The sequence below is a fragment of the Protopterus annectens genome, chromosome 13.part0 (assembly GCF_019279795.1).
Source record: "Protopterus annectens isolate FY-2018-M chromosome 13.part0, PAN1.0, whole genome shotgun sequence".
Classification (NCBI taxonomy): domain Eukaryota; kingdom Metazoa; phylum Chordata; order Ceratodontiformes; family Protopteridae; genus Protopterus; species Protopterus annectens.
Genome location: NC_056747.1, coordinates 1,248,504,274 through 1,248,524,729, shown reverse-complemented (window position 1 = coordinate 1,248,524,729; position 20,456 = coordinate 1,248,504,274). Strand labels below are relative to the sequence as shown.

The window sequence follows — 20,456 nt, the reverse complement described above, 5'->3', positions numbered from 1 at the left end:
GGCTCTCCTTATGCTGGAAGATGCCAATGTCTGTGCAGTCATGGAAACTTGGTTCAGGGTAGGGGGGAGCACCCCTGCCTTACCAGGCTATACCTCATTCCACACTTTCCGATCCCAAAATGAGGTCGGAAAGACTAAGGGAGGTGAAGTCTCTATCTTCATTAAAGACAGTCTCACCTCCAGACTAGTTTACCAGCATGAAGCACTGGAATTACTCCAGGTACAACTGACAGTTGGCAAGACACCCATCCAAGTTATAGCCAGCTATAGACCCCCCTGCATGACTCAGGACACCCACTCCTCCTACCTGGATCTACTTGACTCCATCAAGGTACCCCCTAACACTGTGATCCTTGGTGACTTCAACTACCCTACCATAGAGTGGGTAAACTATTCCTGCACCAATGCACTCACCCAATGATTCCTTGACATCATCAGCTCTAACTCACTAGACCAGCTGGTCTCATCCCTCACAACGGGAGATAACATACTGGACTCTGTTCTCACCAACATGGGAGACTGCTGCACCACTCGCACAGTATGTTCTTCCCTGGTGAAGTCAGATCATCGGTCTGTCTCATTCAAAGTTTCTATCCCACCCAACCCCTCCCCAGCCATAACCAGGCTAAAAAGACTTCTCAAAAGCTGACTATAATCTCCTAAGGGAGGGTATCAGCAGCTTTACACCATCGCCTCCTTCAGAGGATATAACTATGCTGAACAGTACGCCAGTGCAGTATACAAGCACCTGTACAACTGCATGGACTCAGCCATACCCAACAGAACTAAAACCTGCTCCTCAAGGAAACACAAACCTGTCTGGTGGACATCCTCTATCAACAGGCTTCACAAGAAAAGAAAGAAACTGCTGTCAAAGGGTAAAAAGGAACAAATTCCAATTCAGAAAAACTCTCTCCTCCGCCTCAACAAGCAAATTAGATCACTAGTAAAAACCTTCAAAGCCAACTGAAACTAGCCTCTGAAACAAAGGGAAACCACAAGTCCTTCTTCAGTTACATTACGAGCCTCCATGGCAAAGTCCAAGTTTTTCTGAATTAGTACCTAATGGTACCACTTACACTGATCCTGCTGACTTAGCCAACCTGCTAGCTGATAGGTTCAGCACAAACTTCACCCCCTTATCGCCCCCCAAGGCCCAGTTGGCATCCCTGATACTCGTCTCACACTTCACATCTCCATAGGTCAAGTGTCAAAGGCCCTATCCAAGGCAAAGAACACAGCTTCCATGGGACATGATAGCATCCCAGGCTGTATTCTGCATCATCTCCAGCAAGAACTAGCTTCGCCATTGAGCACCCTGTTCAAGCACAGCCTAATTACAGGCTTCATTCCACCAGAGTGGAGAAACGCCATTGTAATCCCCTTGCACAAAGGTGCTGCCACTACTGACCTTGGAAACTTTCACCCCATTAGCTTGACAAGTCTGATCTGTAAAGCCATGAAGCGTATTACTATGGATCTCATAAACTAGGACATATGCAATCTCCAAGCACTTGACCCTACCCATTCAGATTTGTCAGGGACAGATCTTTCCTACTGAACCTAGTTGACTTCTTTGAGACTGTCACCAAGGCCCTGGATAAGGGAAAGTCAGTACATACAGCTTACCTTGACCTGGCCAAGGCCTTTGACACAGTCCCACACTCAGGTATCATTGAAAAGCTAACACAACTGATGTTAATCCCTATCTCATCAGATGGGTGGCCAACTGGATCACAGATAGGACCCACAAGGTCAAAATAGGTGCCACCAACTCGCCAGCAGACCTGTCACTAGTGGTGGTCCCCAGGGATCTGCCCTGGGACCCCTACTGTTTGGCATCTACTTCTCAGAGGCCCATGCAAAGACAAAGGGCCTGTGGCTGACCAAGTCTGCAGATGACTGTAAGTTGGGTGCTGTCACTGACTCACCAAATGATGTTAACATACTGCAAGAGGGTCTCACAGCTACAAATAACTGGTCCCACAGTCATGGCCTTAAGTTAAATGCAAAGAAATGTATTATTATACCATTTGCCAAAAACACGGCCTCTACTGATTACCACATCACGGCAACCCCCTAAGCACACAACCTGTGGTGAGAGACCTGGGTACTCAGGTTGACAACAATCTCACACTCAACCATCATGTGGCGGCAGTGGTCAGAAAAGCCTTTTACTTGGTTCATCTCATAGGTAAAGGGACTGCATCCAGAAAAAGGAGGTTATTACCTCTTTGTACTCCTCCCTCATTAGACCTATAACTGAGTATAATGCCCCATTTGGTATGCACCTCTCCAAACACCTGCACCAACTGGAAAGGCCATAGAAATACCTCACAAAGAGGATCCATGGTCTCCAACACCTGTCCTATGTGGACATGCTGAAATCACTCTACTCGGTATCATGCAGGTTGCTCAGAGGTGATCTGTGACTCACCTACAAGGCAATATCGGACCCTGCCCTACTAGATATGCTACATATCCGTAAGTCTAACTCCTGATGCATTACCCGCTTGATAGGCCTAAATCTAATATGCAACATCAATAAAATCTGCTGGAGAGACAGGTTTGTCTCCCAGAGGCTGCCCCATCTCTGGAACAGAATTCTCATACATGTCACACAGAGTACCTCGCTGACCCTCTTCAAGAACAACCTTGATGAGTGGATTGGGAACCACAAATTTGTCCCAGAGGTTCCACCTTTGTCCCTCACTGACAGGGGTGACAGGTGCTGACTGAGGTTTCATTTTTGGGGATAAACTCTTGGCTAGGCTTGTAAGGGTCCCGTGGCCATTAGTCTAGTAACCTCCTATGATCCTATGTAATACCATCCCTAGTAGCTTCAAATGTAAAAACATAGGACTGCAAAGAGATGTGACGTATCATGGTATAGGAAAGTAGAAATCCACAAAACCACCCACATGCCACTGTTACTGTATGGCATCAGCTTGTTCCTCGTCCCTGTACTGTAGCGTAAGGGGCTTTTAATCACTAATCAAAGTACAGGTGGAAGCAGGTGTTTGAAGTGGCCTCATGGCTATGTATGGCACTGATATGGCCCCTAAACTCAACAGTATGTACCTGTTTGCATTCTGTTCCTTCCCTCTTTGCATACATGGGCTCCCAGAACATGTGGAAGATAATGATGTGTATGGCACATATGGGCAGTCTGAGACTGTTATGTTGCACAGTCACTTCTCAACAAGAATATGATTGTATATCTGAGGAATGGGCATACAGCTGCAGGTTACCCAAAGTGCATTGTGGCCCATTTCAGCACACTGAACAGATTGCTTCAGCTGCATCATTATTCATCATCTGGCCAAAAAGCAACAGAACCACTGAACATGGCAGCAGACAAGTGATTCTTGTACAGTGATAGAGTGAGCAACAAAGAATGTAGCTAATGGTCACCAAGGCAACCTCCAAAACTGCTCTGTCACATGTTGTTTCTACTGTGCCACACATTTTAACATATGCAAAATACTGTGCTATTGTGACATATTCCACACAATGTACTGATACTGCAGCTCTACAGTGGATGAATAGTCTCTCCTATGGTAATGATTCTCTATAGGTATGAGCAAGAGAGATTCGCAAATACTTCTGGCTCGCTGTTCTCGATAGTGGAAAACAGATGCTTTAAGAGTCCTAATTACAGGTGTATGTAGTTAGTCATCGTATGGTCCCTGTGACTACTTGCCTAGCATTGCTACAAAGTTCTTCAGCTTATAATCCATAATAAGAGATTCTGTATTGTCTCCCTCTGCTAGAGGGCTTCCTGATATCACTGTGTTGAGTTAGTGGCAAGTGACTGCATTATGGTACCTGCCTGCAAAGTACTCCATCTTTGTTGTGTATCATTAAGGTTTGGCCATGTTATGCTGAGCAACACATCAGTTATGTTGACCATTAAGGTGATGGGGTTGGTATTTAGGTGCGTCTAGTCTATGCTTGTAACCCTACACTTTATATACCTACAGACGGTCCAAATTCAGGAAGTTAGTTCTTTGTGAACTGCACCCAAAGCCTTGAAACTTCATTTACATGACTACTCCATATCTGAACTATACCAGGTACATCACTGAGTACTGTGACATTCTCAGTGGTTCAAAGGTTTATTCACTTGTATGGCACTCTGGAATATGTTTCAAATGTGTGCAAGCCCTAGGCATTTGTGCTCCATGCTGGTGATTATCACCCATTGGTGTGCAAGTTACCTTTTACTTGTTGGTACAGATATGTCCTTTATCTGGTCAGATATTATGGGAAACTGTAGCTTCTTAAGAAGTCCACTAGAAAAACTTAACTACAAGACTTGCAATATCAGAGCTGTAACGGTGCTCAAAGACACCCAAAACAGTAATAATTGAAAACACTTGTCCTGATTACCATTAACTAATGAGATAAGTAACCCATGGTCTTCATTTTGCAAAATGTAGCTAGCTTTTAATAAGCCTGTGGAGACACTAAATAGAACTATATCAAAGTGGCTACTGTGATGCAGCGGTTAACATTGTTGCCTCACAGCAAGAGGTTTTCCGGCTCGATTCTCTTCTGAGGTGTCTTCTGTGTAGAGTCCACATGTTCTCCCTGCTGTCGCATGGGTTTCCTCTGGGTGCTCCAGTTTCCTCCCACATTTCCAAAGACATACAGCAGGTGGACTGGACACTCTAAATTGCTCACAGGTGCGAGTGTGTGTGCAAGTGAGTGGTATGGATGAACCACCGCAGCAGGGCTAGCCATCTGGAGATGTAAACCTTGACACGAGATGATTGTCACTGTTGAAGTTACACCCCAACCCCATGTGCAAAAATGGGAAACGGGGTAGAGGATGGATGGATGTATAAGTCCGCTGCCCATTCTGATATACCTTTGCAAATCCCTGTCAGTCACTTTGGTAGGGATCCATGTTCCAGCACTTAGCTGTAGAAATTATTTTTAAAATATTCATGCTCCTGATGTCAAGTTCCCAAGTAAATGACATTCAGGACCTCAGGCAATATATATATATATATATATATATATATATATATATATATATATATATATATATGCACTCTACAATATAACCACGTTGCAGTAGTCAGGAGATTTTGGTAGGATGAAGGAGGGGTTATATTTGAAGCTATTTTTTTTGTGGGGGGTAAAGTTGGAACTGAGCTTGTCTGCTAACAGGTTCTTTATATCACCAAGCTTGGTGAATGTGCCACCATTAACCACCAGTTCAGTACATTGTTGTGTGCTACCCTTGAAGTTTCTGACACAGCTAAAGAAGGTCTTATGGTTGTCTTTTACCTGGGAAGCTATCTTAACCTCAGAGTTAGCATTGCTTGACCTAATCAGCCCTCTTAGATGCCTACTTACTTTGATGAGAGAGATTTTATCTTTATGGATATAACCCTTCCTGATTTTTGCCATATTTTTTCCCTTTTGTTGTACCTGTTTAATTTGGAATGACACCAGGGTGGTTTGTTTCTGGGACTAGTCCTGGCCTTACTTCTAGTAGGTACAGCAGGCTCTATGCAACCACTGGCATGGACATAGAGTTTCTGAGAGCACTTCAGCTTAGGCTGCTATGTTCTTAGGGTTTGAAGGAGCACTGAATTTTGACAAACCATCACTTAATAAAAGGTAATTTGCTTTGGAACAGTTCCTAATTGTTACTGGTTTTAATATGATTATAAAGTTGATTTTAAATTTGAAGGAGACAGTTTTATGGTCATACCTTACCAAGGAGGATGAAACATTGCTGGGGGACTGCAGCTTTCTCCCATATTTGTGAGCACATGGTCCAATATGTTGGAGCCTCTAGTGGGCATATTAACTATCTGGTCAAAGGTGTTTGTATTTTTGAAGTCCAGGAATCTCTGTGCCTGTACATTTGAGGCTGTGTAGGACTCCAGATTATAGAGGGGTACTTAAAGTCTCCCATAAGTAGGGTGTTAGGTTAGATGGTAAGTGCCTTCAATAAATCCAACTATGCATTGTGAGTTACGTGGGACACGGAGAGTGACCTACAGATATGGTGCAGGATTTTGTCTATGGTAATCTGAACATGAAGAAACTCCAGTGTGTCATCCCGTTTGACCACCCTAGAGGTATGCTTGTTACTGATGCATACTAAGACACCCACTCCTTTAGCCCTTGTCTGTGCAGCTACTGGTTTAAAAATTTTGCACTGCTGGGTTACTTTAAACCATGTCTTGATAACTGCACAGATGTCTATAGTCCTGAGTGTGAGGAGAGTTTGGAGGGAGTGTAAGTTTACAAAATATTGGATTCTACTAAATCTGCAGGTCTTGCCATTCAATGCCCAACTGGCTGCTCTAAGCTTGTCAGCGTGGATGGTATTTGCTCTACATTGCTGCCTTACAGGGTACAGTTTTAAGGACCGTTCTACAGGGAAAATTTATTTAGGCGCATGTCATTGAGCACTATACGCTCAAATCAGCCTGAGACACACAGTCTGAAACTCTATAATGTCTCTCTTCATATATTTCAGGGAGGTACATCTCAGGTCATTTACACCTACATGGACTATGATGGAATCATACTGGTACCTGTGGTGTGATGACTTGAGTGCATGTGTAAATTCGCAGATCTTAGCTTCTGATAAGCAACTTAGTTATCTTTTCCTTGTTCAGCCCGTTAGAGGAGCATCAATATATCTTACAATGGAGTCCTCTGCGATAAGGGTCCTGGGAAGTGTGTTTGCAATATATCTTACAATGGAGTCCTCTAAGACAAGAGTCCTGGGAAGTGTGTTTGCAATATATCTTACAATGGAGTCCTCTATGACAAGAGTCCTGAGAAATGTGTTTGCAATATATCTTACAATGGAGTCCTCTGTGACAAGAGTCCTGGGAAGTGTGTTTGCAATATATCTTACAATGGAGTCCTCTATGACAAGAGTCCTGGGAAGTGTGTTTGCAATATATCTTACAATGGAGTCCTCTGTGACAAGAGTCCTGGGAAGTGTGTTTGCAATATATCTTACAAAGGAGTCCTCTATCTTTGCAATATATCTTACAATGGAGTCCTCTTATCATAGAGGAGTCCTGGGAAGTGTGTTTGCAATATATCTTACAATGGAGTCCTCTTATCATAGAGGAGTCCTGGGAAGTGTGTTTGCAATATATCTTACAATGGAGTCCTCTATGACAAGAGTCCTGGGAAGTGTGTTTGCAATATATCTTACAATGGAGTCCTCTGTGACAAGAGTCCTGGGAAGTGTATTTGCAATATATCTTACAATGGAGTCCTCTATGACAAGAGTCCTGGGAAGTGTGTTTGCAATATATCTTACAATGGAGTCCTCTATGATAAGGGTCATGGGAAGTGTGTTTGCAATATATCTTACAATGGAGTCCTCTGTGATAAGGGTCCTGGGAAGTGTGTTTGCAATATATCTTACAATGGAGTCCTCTATGACAAGAGTCCTGGGAAGTGTGTTTGCAATATATCTTACAATGGAGTCCTCTGTGACAAGAGTCCTGGGAAGTGTGTTTGCAATATATCTTACAATGGAGTCCTCTGTGACAAGAATCCTGGGAAGTGTGTTTGCAATATATCTTACAATGGAGTCCTCTATGACAAGAGTCCTGGGAAGTGTGTTTGCAATATATCTTACAATGGAGTCCTCTATGACAAGAGTCCTGGGAAGTGTGTTTGCAATATATCTTACAATGGAGTCCTCTATGACAAGAGTCCTGGGAAGTGTGTTTGCAATATATCTTACAATGGAGTCCTCTATGACAAGAGTCCTGGGAAGTGTGTTTGCAATATATCTTACAATGGAGTCCTCTATGACAAGAGTCCTGGGAAGTGTGTTTGCAATATATCTTACAATGGAGTCCTCTGTGACAAGAGTCCTGGGAAGTGTGTTTGCAATATATCTTACAATGGAGTCCTCTGTGACAAGAGTCCTGGGAAGTGTGTTTGCAATATATCTTACAATGGAGTCCTCTGTGACAAGAGTCCTGGGAAGTGTGTTTGCAATATATCTTACAATGGAGTCCTCTGTGATAAGGGTCCTGGCAAGTGTGTTTGCAATATATCTTACAATCGAGTCCTCTGTGATAAGAGTCCTGGCAAGTGTGTTTGCAATATATCTTACAATGGAGTCCTCTGTGATAAGGGTCCTGGGAAGTGTGTTTGCAATATATCTTACAATGGAGTCCTCTATGACAAGAGTCCTGGGAAGTGTGTTTGCAATATATCTTACAATGGAGTCCTCTATGACAAGAGTCCTGGGAAGTGTGTTTGCAATATATCTTACAATGGAGTCCTCTATGACAAGAGTCCTGGGAAGTGTGTTTGCAATATATCTTACAATGGAGTCCTCTGTGATAAGGGTCCTGGGAAGTGTGTTTGCAATATATCTTACAATGGAGTCCTCTGTGATAAGGGTCCTGGGAAGTGTGTTTGCAATATATCTTACAATGGAGTCCTCTGTGATAAGGGTCCTGGGAAGTGTGTTTGCAATATATCTTACAATGGAGTCCTCTGTGATAAGGGTCCTGGGAAGTGTGTTTGCAATATATCTTACAATGGAGTCCTCTATGACAAGAGTCCTGGGAAGTGTGTTTGCAATATATCTTACAATGGAGTCCTCTATGACAAGAGTCCTGGGAAGTGTGTTTGCAATATATCTTACAATGGAGTCCTCTATGACAAGAGTCCTGGGAAGTGTGTTTGCAATATATCTTACAATGGAGTCCTCTATGACAAGAGTCCTGGGAAGTGTGTTTGCAATATATCTTACAATGGAGTCCTCTATGACAAGAGTCCTGGGAAGTGTGTTTGCAATATATCTTACAATGGAGTCCTCTGTGATAAGAGTCCTGGGAAGTGTGTTTGCAATATATCTTACAATGGAGTCCTCTGTGATAAGGGTCCTGGGAAGTGTGTTTGCAATATATCTTACAATGGAGTCCTCTGTGATAAGGGTCCTGGGAAGTGTGTTTGCAATATATCTTACAATGGAGTCCTCTATGACAAGAGTCCTGGGAAGTGTGTTTGCAATATATCTTACAATGGAGTCCTCTATGACAAGAGTCCTGGGAAGTGTGTTTGCAATATATCTTACAATGGAGTCCTCTATGATAAGGGTCCTGGGAAGTGTGTTTGCAATATATCTTACAATGGAGTCCTCTGTGATAAGGGTCCTGGGAAGTGTGTTTGCAATATATCTTACAATGGAGTCCTCTGTGATAAGGGTCCTGGGAAGTGTGTTTGCAATATATCTTACAATGGAGTCCTCTATGACAAGAGTCCTGGGAAGTGTGTTTGCAATATATCTTACAATGGAGTCCTCTATGACAAGAGTCCTGGGAAGTGTGTTTGCAATATATCTTACAATGGAGTCCTCTGTGATAAGGGTCCTGGGAAGTGTGTTTGCAATATATCTTACAATGGAGTCCTCTGTGATAAGGGTCCTGGGAAGTGTGTTTGCAATATATCTTACAATGGAGTCCTCTGTGATAAGGGTCCTGGGAAGTGTGTTTGCAATATATCTTACAATGGAGTCCTCTATGACAAGAGTCCTGGGAAGTGTGTTTGCAATATATCTTACAATGGAGTCCTCTGTGATAAGGGTCCTGGGAAGTGTGTTTGCAATATATCTTACAATGGAGTCCTCTATGACAAGAGTCCTGGGAAGTGTGTTTGCAATATATCTTACAATGGAGTCCTCTATGACAAGAGTCCTGGGAAGTGTGTTTGCAATATATCTTACAATGGAGTCCTCTATGACAAGAGTCCTGGGAAGTGTGTTTGCAATATATCTTACAATGGAGTCCTCTATGACAAGAGTCCTGGGAAGTGTGTTTGCAATATATCTTACAATGGAGTCCTCTATGACAAGAGTCCTGGGAAGTGTGTTTGCAATATATCTTACAATGGAGTCCTCTATGACAAGAGTCCTGGGAAGTGTGTTTGCAATATATCTTACAATGGAGTCCTCTATGACAAGAGTCCTGGGAAGTGTGTTTGCAATATATCTTACAATGGAGTCCTCTATGACAAGAGTCCTGGGAAGTGTGTTTGCAATATATCTTACAATGGAGTCCTCTGTGATAAGGGTCCTGGGAAGTGTGTTTGCAATATATCTTACAATGGAGTCCTCTATGACAAGAGTCCTGGGAAGTGTGTTTGCAATATATCTTACAATGGAGTCCTCTATGACAAGAGTCCTGGGAAGTGTGTTTGCAATATATCTTACAATGGAGTCCTCTATGACAAGAGTCCTGGGAAGTGTGTTTGCAATATATCTTACAATGGAGTCCTCTATGACAAGAGTCCTGGGAAGTGTGTTTGCAATATATCTTACAATGGAGTCCTCTGTGATAAGGGTCCTGGGAAGTGTGTTTGCAATATATCTTACAATGGAGTCCTCTATGACAAGAGTCCTGGGAAGTGTGTTTGCAATATATCTTACAATGGAGTCCTCTATGACAAGAGTCCTGGGAAGTGTGTTTGCAATATATCTTACAATGGAGTCCTCTATGACAAGAGTCCTGGGAAGTGTGTTTGCAATATATCTTACAATGGAGTCCTCTATGACAAGAGTCCTGGGAAGTGTGTTTGCAATATATCTTACAATGGAGTCCTCTATGACAAGAGTCCTGGGAAGTGTGTTTGCAATATATCTTACAATGGAGTCCTCTGTGATAAGGGTCCTGGGAAGTGTGTTTGCAATATATCTTACAATGGAGTCCTCTATGACAAGAGTCCTGGGAAGTGTGTTTGCAATATATCTTACAATGGAGTCCTCTATGACAAGAGTCCTGGGAAGTGTGTTTGCAATATATCTTACAATGGAGTCCTCTATGACAAGAGTCCTGGGAAGTGTGTTTGCAATATATCTTACAATGGAGTCCTCTATGACAAGAGTCCTGGGAAGTGTGTTTGCAATATATCTTACAATGGAGTCCTCTATGACAAGAGTCCTGGGAAGTGTGTTTGCAATATATCTTACAATGGAGTCCTCTATGACAAGAGTCCTGGGAAGTGTGTTTGCAATATATCTTACAATGGAGTCCTCTATGACAAGAGTCCTGGGAAGTGTGTTTGCAATATATCTTACAATGGAGTCCTCTATGACAAGAGTCCTGGGAAGTGTGTTTGCAATATATCTTACAATGGAGTCCTCTATGACAAGAGTCCTGGGAAGTGTGTTTGCAATATATCTTACAATGGAGTCCTCTATGACAAGAGTCCTGGGAAGTGTGTTTGCAATATATCTTACAATGGAGTCCTCTATGACAAGAGTCCTGGGAAGTGTGTTTGCAATATATCTTACAATGGAGTCCTCTATGACAAGAGTCCTGGGAAGTGTGTTTGCAATATATCTTACAATGGAGTCCTCTATGACAAGAGTCCTGGGAAGTGTGTTTGCAATATATCTTACAATGGAGTCCTCTATGACAAGAGTCCTGGGAAGTGTGTTTGCAATATATCTTACAATGGAGTCCTCTATGACAAGAGTCCTGGGAAGTGTGTTTGCAATATATCTTACAATGGAGTCCTCTATGACAAGAGTCCTGGGAAGTGTGTTTGCAATATATCTTACAATGGAGTCCTCTATGACAAGAGTCCTGGGAAGTGTGTTTGCAATATATCTTACAATGGAGTCCTCTATGACAAGAGTCCTGGGAAGTGTGTTTGCAATATATCTTACAATGGAGTCCTCTATGATAAGGGTCCTGGGAAGTGTGTTTGCAATATATCTTACAATGGAGTCCTCTATGACAAGAGTCCTGGGAAGTGTGTTTGCAATATATCTTACAATGGAGTCCTCTATGACAAGAGTCCTGGGAAGTGTGTTTGCAATATATCTTACAATGGAGTCCTCTATGACAAGAGTCCTGGGAAGTGTGTTTGCAATATATCTTACAATGGAGTCCTCTATGACAAGAGTCCTGGGAAGTGTGTTTGCAATATATCTTACAATGGAGTCCTCTATGACAAGAGTCCTGGGAAGTGTGTTTGCAATATATCTTACAATGGAGTCCTCTATGACAAGAGTCCTGGGAAGTGTGTTTGCAATATATCTTACAATGGAGTCCTCTATGACAAGAGTCCTGGGAAGTGTGTTTGCAATATATCTTACAATGGAGTCCTCTATGACAAGAGTCCTGGGAAGTGTGTTTGCAATATATCTTACAATGGAGTCCTCTATGACAAGAGTCCTGGGAAGTGTGTTTGCAATATATCTTACAATGGAGTCCTCTATGACAAGAGTCCTGGGAAGTGTGTTTGCAATATATCTTACAATGGAGTCCTCTATGACAAGAGTCCTGGGAAGTGTGTTTGCAATATATCTTACAATGGAGTCCTCTATGACAAGAGTCCTGGGAAGTGTGTTTGCAATATATCTTACAATGGAGTCCTCTATGACAAGAGTCCTGGGAAGTGTGTTTGCAATATATCTTACAATGGAGTCCTCTATGACAAGAGTCCTGGGAAGTGTGTTTGCAATATATCTTACAATGGAGTCCTCTATGACAAGAGTCCTGGGAAGTGTGTTTGCAATATATCTTACAATGGAGTCCTCTATGACAAGAGTCCTGGGAAGTGTGTTTGCAATATATCTTACAATGGAGTCCTCTATGACAAGAGTCCTGGGAAGTGTGTTTGCAATATATCTTACAATGGAGTCCTCTATGACAAGAGTCCTGGGAAGTGTGTTTGCAATATATCTTACAATGGAGTCCTCTATGACAAGAGTCCTGGGAAGTGTGTTTGCAATATATCTTACAATGGAGTCCTCTATGACAAGAGTCCTGGGAAGTGTGTTTGCAATATATCTTACAATGGAGTCCTCTATGACAAGAGTCCTGGGAAGTGTGTTTGCAATATATCTTACAATGGAGTCCTCTATGACAAGAGTCCTGGGAAGTGTGTTTGCAATATATCTTACAATGGAGTCCTCTGTGATAAGGGTCCTGGGAAGTGTGTTTGCAATATATCTTACAATGGAGTCCTCTATGACAAGAGTCCTGGGAAGTGTGTTTGCAATATATCTTACAATGGAGTCCTCTATGACAAGAGTCCTGGGAAGTGTGTTTGCAATATATCTTACAATGGAGTCCTCTATGACAAGAGTCCTGGGAAGTGTGTTTGCAATATATCTTACAATGGAGTCCTCTATGACAAGAGTCCTGGGAAGTGTGTTTGCAATATATCTTACAATGGAGTCCTCTATGACAAGAGTCCTGGGAAGTGTGTTTGCAATATATCTTACAATGGAGTCCTCTGTGACAAGAGTCCTGGGAAGTGTGTTTGCAATATATCTTACAATGGAGTCCTCCATGACAAGAGCCCTGGGAAGTGTGTTTACAATATATCTTACAATAGAGTCCACTGTGATAAGGGTCCTGGGAAGTGTGTTTGCAATATATCTTACAATGGAGTCCTCTATGACAAGAGTCCTGGGAAGTGTGTTTGCAATATATCTTACAATGGAGTCCTCTATGACAAGAGTCCTGGGAAGTGTGTTTGCAATATATCTTACAATGGAGTCCTCTATGACAAGAGTCCTGGGAAGTGTGTTTGCAATATATCTTACAATGGAGTCCTCTATGACAAGAGTCCAGGGAAGTGTGTTTGCAATATATCTTACAATGGAGTCCTCTGTAACAAGAGTCCTGGGAAGTGTGTTTGCAATATATCTTACAATGGAGTCCTCTGTGATAAGGGTCCTGGGAAGTGTGTTTGCAATATATCTTACAATGGAGTCCTCTATGACAAGAGTCCTGGGAAGTGTGTTTGCAATATATCTTACAATGGAGTCCTCTATGACAAGAGTCCTGGGAAGTGTGTTTGCAATATATCTTACAATGGAGTCCTCTATGACAAGAGTCCTGGGAAGTGTGTTTGCAATATATCTTACAATGGAGTCCTCTATGACAAGAGTCCTGGGAAGTGTGTTTGCAATATATCTTACAATGGAGTCCTCTATGATAAGGGTCCTGGGAAGTGTGTTTGCAATATATCTTACAATGGAGTCCTCTGTGATAAGGGTCCTGGGAAGTGTGTTTGCAATATATCTTACAATGGAGTCCTCTATGACAAGAGTCCTGGGAAGTGTGTTTGCAATATATCTTACAATGGAGTCCTCTATGACAAGAGTCCTGGGAAGTGTGTTTGCAATATATCTTACAATGGAGTCCTCTATGACAAGAGTCCTGGGAAGTGTGTTTGCAATATATCTTACAATGGAGTCCTCTATGACAAGAGTCCTGGGAAGTGTGTTTGCAATATATCTTACAATGGAGTCCTCTATGACAAGAGTCCTGGGAAGTGTGTTTGCAATATATCTTACAATGGAGTCCTCTATGATAAGGGTCCTGGGAAGTGTGTTTGCAATATATCTTACAATGGAGTCCTCTATGACAAGAGTCCTGGGAAGTGTGTTTGCAATATATCTTACAATGGAGTCCTCTATGACAAGAGTCCTGGGAAGTGTGTTTGCAATATATCTTACAATGGAGTCCTCTATGACAAGAGTCCTGGGAAGTGTGTTTGCAATATATCTTACAATGGAGTCCTCTATGACAAGAGTCCTGGGAAGTGTGTTTGCAATATATCTTACAATGGAGTCCTCTATGACAAGAGTCCTGGGAAGTGTGTTTGCAATATATCTTACAATGGAGTCCTCTATGACAAGAGTCCTGGGAAGTGTGTTTGCAATATATCTTACAATGGAGTCCTCTATGACAAGAGTCCTGGGAAGTGTGTTTGCAATATATCTTACAATGGAGTCCTCTGTGATAAGGGTCCTGGGAAGTGTGTTTGCAATATATCTTACAATGGAGTCCTCTATGACAAGAGTCCTGGGAAGTGTGTTTGCAATATATCTTACAATGGAGTCCTCTATGACAAGAGTCCTGGGAAGTGTGTTTGCAATATATCTTACAATGGAGTCCTCTATGACAAGAGTCCTGGGAAGTGTGTTTGCAATATATCTTACAATGGAGTCCTCTATGACAAGAGTCCTGGGAAGTGTGTTTGCAATATATCTTACAATGGAGTCCTCTATGACAAGAGTCCTGGGAAGTGTGTTTGCAATATATCTTACAATGGAGTCCTCTATGACAAGAGTCCTGGGAAGTGTGTTTGCAATATATCTTACAATGGAGTCCTCTATGACAAGAGTCCTGGGAAGTGTGTTTGCAATATATCTTACAATGGAGTCCTCTATGACAAGAGTCCTGGGAAGTGTGTTTGCAATATATCTTACAATGGAGTCCTCTATGACAAGAGTCCTGGGAAGTGTGTTTGCAATATATCTTACAATGGAGTCCTCTATGACAAGAGTCCTGGGAAGTGTGTTTGCAATATATCTTACAATGGAGTCCTCTATGACAAGAGTCCTGGGAAGTGTGTTTGCAATATATCTTACAATGGAGTCCTCTATGACAAGAGTCCTGGGAAGTGTGTTTGCAATATATCTTACAATGGAGTCCTCTATGACAAGAGTCCTGGGAAGTGTGTTTGCAATATATCTTACAATGGAGTCCTCTATGACAAGAGTCCTGGGAAGTGTGTTTGCAATATATCTTACAATGGAGTCCTCTATGACAAGAGTCCTGGGAAGTGTGTTTGCAATATATCTTACAATGGAGTCCTCTATGACAAGAGTCCTGGGAAGTGTGTTTGCAATATATCTTACAATGGAGTCCTCTATGACAAGAGTCCTGGGAAGTGTGTTTGCAATATATCTTACAATGGAGTCCTCTATGACAAGAGTCCTGGGAAGTGTGTTTGCAATATATCTTACAATGGAGTCCTCTATGACAAGAGTCCTGGGAAGTGTGTTTGCAATATATCTTACAATGGAGTCCTCTATGACAAGAGTCCTGGGAAGTGTGTTTGCAATATATCTTACAATGGAGTCCTCTATGACAAGAGTCCTGGGAAGTGTGTTTGCAATATATCTTACAATGGAGTCCTCTATGACAAGAGTCCTGGGAAGTGTGTTTGCAATATATCTTACAATGGAGTCCTCTATGACAAGAGTCCTGGGAAGTGTGTTTGCAATATATCTTACAATGGAGTCCTCTATGACAAGAGTCCTGGGAAGTGTGTTTGCAATATATCTTACAATGGAGTCCTCTATGACAAGAGTCCTGGGAAGTGTGTTTGCAATATATCTTACAATGGAGTCCTCTGTGATAAGGGTCCTGGGAAGTGTGTTTGCAATATATCTTACAATGGAGTCCTCTATGACAAGAGTCCTGGGAAGTGTGTTTGCAATATATCTTACAATGGAGTCCTCTATGACAAGAGTCCTGGGAAGTGTGTTTGCAATATATCTTACAATGGAGTCCTCTATGACAAGAGTCCTGGGAAGTGTGTTTGCAATATATCTTACAATGGAGTCCTCTATGACAAGAGTCCTGGGAAGTGTGTTTGCAATATATCTTACAATGGAGTCCTCTATGACAAGAGTCCTGGGAAGTGTGTTTGCAATATATCTTACAATGGAGTCCTCTATGACAAGAGTCCTGGGAAGTGTGTTTGCAATATATCTTACAATGGAGTCCTCTATGACAAGAGTCCTGGGAAGTGTGTTTGCAATATATCTTACAATGGAGTCCTCTATGACAAGAGTCCTGGGAAGTGTGTTTGCAATATATCTTACAATGGAGTCCTCTATGACAAGAGTCCTGGGAAGTGTGTTTGCAATATATCTTACAATGGAGTCCTCTATGATAAGGGTCCTGGGAAGTGTGTTTGCAATATATCTTACAATGGAGTCCTCTGTGATAAGGGTCCTGGGAAGTGTGTTTGCAATATATCTTACAATGGAGTCCTCTATGACAAGAGTCCTGGGAAGTGTGTTTGCAATATATCTTACAATGGAGTCCTCTATGACAAGAGTCCTGGGAAGTGTGTTTGCAATATATCTTACAATGGAGTCCTCTATGACAAGAGTCCTGGGAAGTGTGTTTGCAATATATCTTACAATGGAGTCCTCTATGACAAGAGTCCTGGGAAGTGTGTTTGCAATATATCTTACAATGGAGTCCTCTATGACAAGAGTCCTGGGAAGTGTGTTTGCAATATATCTTACAATGGAGTCCTCTGTGATAAGGGTCCTGGGAAGTGTGTTTGCAATATATCTTACAATGGAGTCCTCTGTGATAAGGGTCCTGGGAAGTGTGTTTGCAATATATCTTACAATGGAGTCCTCTATGACAAGAGTCCTGGGAAGTGTGTTTGCAATATATCTTACAATGGAGTCCTCTATGACAAGAGTCCTGGGAAGTGTGTTTGCAATATATCTTACAATGGAGTCCTCTATGACAAGAGTCCTGGGAAGTGTGTTTGCAATATATCTTACAATGGAGTCCTCTATGACAAGAGTCCTGGGAAGTGTGTTTGCAATATATCTTACAATGGAGTCCTCTATGACAAGAGTCCTGGGAAGTGTGTTTGCAATATATCTTACAATGGAGTCCTCTGTGATAAGGGTCCTGGGAAGTGTGTTTGCAATATATCTTACAATGGAGTCCTCTATGACAAGAGTCCTGGGAAGTGTGTTTGCAATATATCTTACAATGGAGTCCTCTATGACAAGAGTCCTGGGAAGTGTGTTTGCAATATATCTTACAATGGAGTCCTCTATGACAAGAGTCCTGGGAAGTGTGTTTGCAATATATCTTACAATGGAGTCCTCTATGACAAGAGTCCTGGGAAGTGTGTTTGCAATATATCTTACAATGGAGTCCTCTATGACAAGAGTCCTGGGAAGTGTGTTTGCAATATATCTTACAATGGAGTCCTCTATGACAAGAGTCCTGGGAAGTGTGTTTGCAATATATCTTACAATGGAGTCCTCTGTGACAAGAGTCCTGGGAAGTGTGTTTGCAATATATCTTACAATGGAGTCCTCTATGACAAGAGTCCTGGGAAGTGTGTTTGCAATATATCTTACAATGGAGTCCTCTATGACAAGAGTCCTGGGAAGTGTGTTTGCAATATATCTTACAATGGAGTCCTCTATGACAAGAGTCCTGGGAAGTGTGTTTGCAATATATCTTACAATGGAGTCCTCTATGACAAGAGTCCTGGGAAGTGTGTTTGCAATATATCTTACAATGGAGTCCTCTATGACAAGAGTCCTGGGAAGTGTGTTTGCAATATATCTTACAATGGAGTCCTCTATGACAAGAGTCCTGGGAAGTGTGTTTGCAATATATCTTACAATGGAGTCCTCTATGACAAGAGTCCTGGGAAGTGTGTTTGCAATATATCTTACAATGGAGTCCTCTATGACAAGAGTCCTGGGAAGTGTGTTTGCAATATATCTTACAATGGAGTCCTCTATGACAAGAGTCCTGGGAAGTGTGTTTGCAATATATCTTACAATGGAGTCCTCTATGACAAGAGTCCTGGGAAGTGTGTTTGCAATATATCTTACAATGGAGTCCTCTATGACAAGAGTCCTGGGAAGTGTGTTTGCAATATATCTTACAATGGAGTCCTCTATGATAAGGGTCCTGGGAAGTGTGTTTGCAATATATCTTACAATGGAGTCCTCTATGACAAGAGTCCTGGGAAGTGTGTTTGCAATATATCTTACAATGGAGTCCTCTATGACAAGAGTCCTGGGAAGTGTGTTTGCAATATATCTTACAATGGAGTCCTCTATGACAAGAGTCCTGGGAAGTGTGTTTGCAATATATCTTACAATGGAGTCCTCTATGACAAGAGTCCTGGGAAGTGTGTTTGCAATATATCTTACAATGGAGTCCTCTGTGATAAGGGTCCTGGGAAGTGTGTTTGCAATATATCTTACAATGGAGTCCTCTATGACAAGAGTCCTGGGAAGTGTGTTTGCAATATATCTTACAATGGAGTCCTCTATGACAAGAGTCCTGGGAAGTGTGTTTGCAATATATCTTACAATGGAGTCCTCTATGACAAGAGTCCTGGGAAGTGTGTTTGCAATATATCTTACAATGGAGTCCTCTATGACAAGAGTCCTGGGAAGTGTGTTTGCAATATATCTTACAATGGAGTCCTCTATGACAAGAGTCCTGGGAAGTGTGTTTGCAATATATCTTACAATGGAGTCCTCTATGACAAGAGTCCTGGGAAGTGTGTTTGCAATATATCTTACAATGGAGTCCTCTATGACAAGAGTCCTGGGAAGTGTGTTTGCAATATATCTTACAATGGAGTCCTCTATGACAAGAGTCCTGGGAAGTGTGTTTGCAATATATCTTACAATGGAGTCCTCTATGACAAGAGTCCTGGGAAGTGTGTTTGCAATATATCTTACAATGGAGTCCTCTATGACAAGAGTCCTGGGAAGTGTGTTTGCAATATATCTTACAATGGAGTCCTCTATGACAAGAGTCCTGGGAAGTGTGTTTGCAATATATCTTACAATGGAGTCCTCTATGACAAGAGTCCTGGGAAGTGTGTTTGCAATATATCTTACAATGGAGTCCTCTATGACAAGAGTCCTGGGAAGTGTGTTTGCAATATATCTTACAATGGAGTCCTCTATGACAAGAGTCCTGGGAAGTGTGTTTGCAATATATCTTACAATGGAGTCCTCTATGACAAGAGTCCTGGGAAGTGTGTTTGCAATATATCTTACAATGGAGTCCTCTATGACAAGAGTCCTGGGAAGTGTGTTTGCAATATATCTTACAATGGAGTCCTCTATGACAAGAGTCCTGGGAAGTGTGTTTGCAATATATCTTACAATGGAGTCCTCTATGACAAGAGTCCTGGGAAGTGTGTTTGCAATATATCTTACAATGGAGTCCTCTATGACAAGAGTCCTGGGAAGTGTGTTTGCAATATATCTTACAATGGAGTCCTCTATGACAAGAGTCCTGGGAAGTGTGTTTGCAATATATCTTACAATGGAGTCCTCTATGACAAGAGTCCTGGGAAGTGTGTTTGCAATATATCTTACAATGGAGTCCTCTATGACAAGAGTCCTGGGAAGTGTGTTTGCAATATATCTTACAATGGAGTCCTCTATGACAAGAGTCCTGGGAAGTGTGTTTGCAATATATCTTACAATGGAGTCCTCTGTGACAAGAGTCCTGGGAAGTGTGTTTGCAATATATCTTACAATGGAGTCCTCTATGACAAGAGTCCTGGGAAGTGTGTTTGCAATATATCTTACAATGGAGTCCTCTATGACAAGAGTCCTGGGAAGTGTGTTTGCAATATATCTTACAATGGAGTCCTCTATGACAAGAGTCCTGGGAAGTGTGTTTGCAATATATCTTACAATGGAGTCCTCTATGACAAGAGTCCTGGGAAGTGTGTTTGCAATATATCTTACAATGGAGTCCTCTATGACAAGAGTCCTGGGAAGTGTGTTTGCAATATATCTTACAATGGAGTCCTCTATGACAAGAGTCCTGGGAAGTGTGTTTGCAATATATCTTACAATGGAGTCCTCTATGATAAGGGTC

At 41.9% G+C, this 20,456-nt stretch overlaps 1 protein-coding gene across 1 annotated transcript in view; it reads right to left on the bottom strand.

Annotated features, from left to right (window-relative positions):
- OSBPL7 (oxysterol binding protein like 7) overlaps window positions 1-20,456 on the bottom strand; it is a 1,590,705-nt gene that overhangs the window by 366,471 nt on the left and 1,203,778 nt on the right. The window lies entirely within an intron of this gene.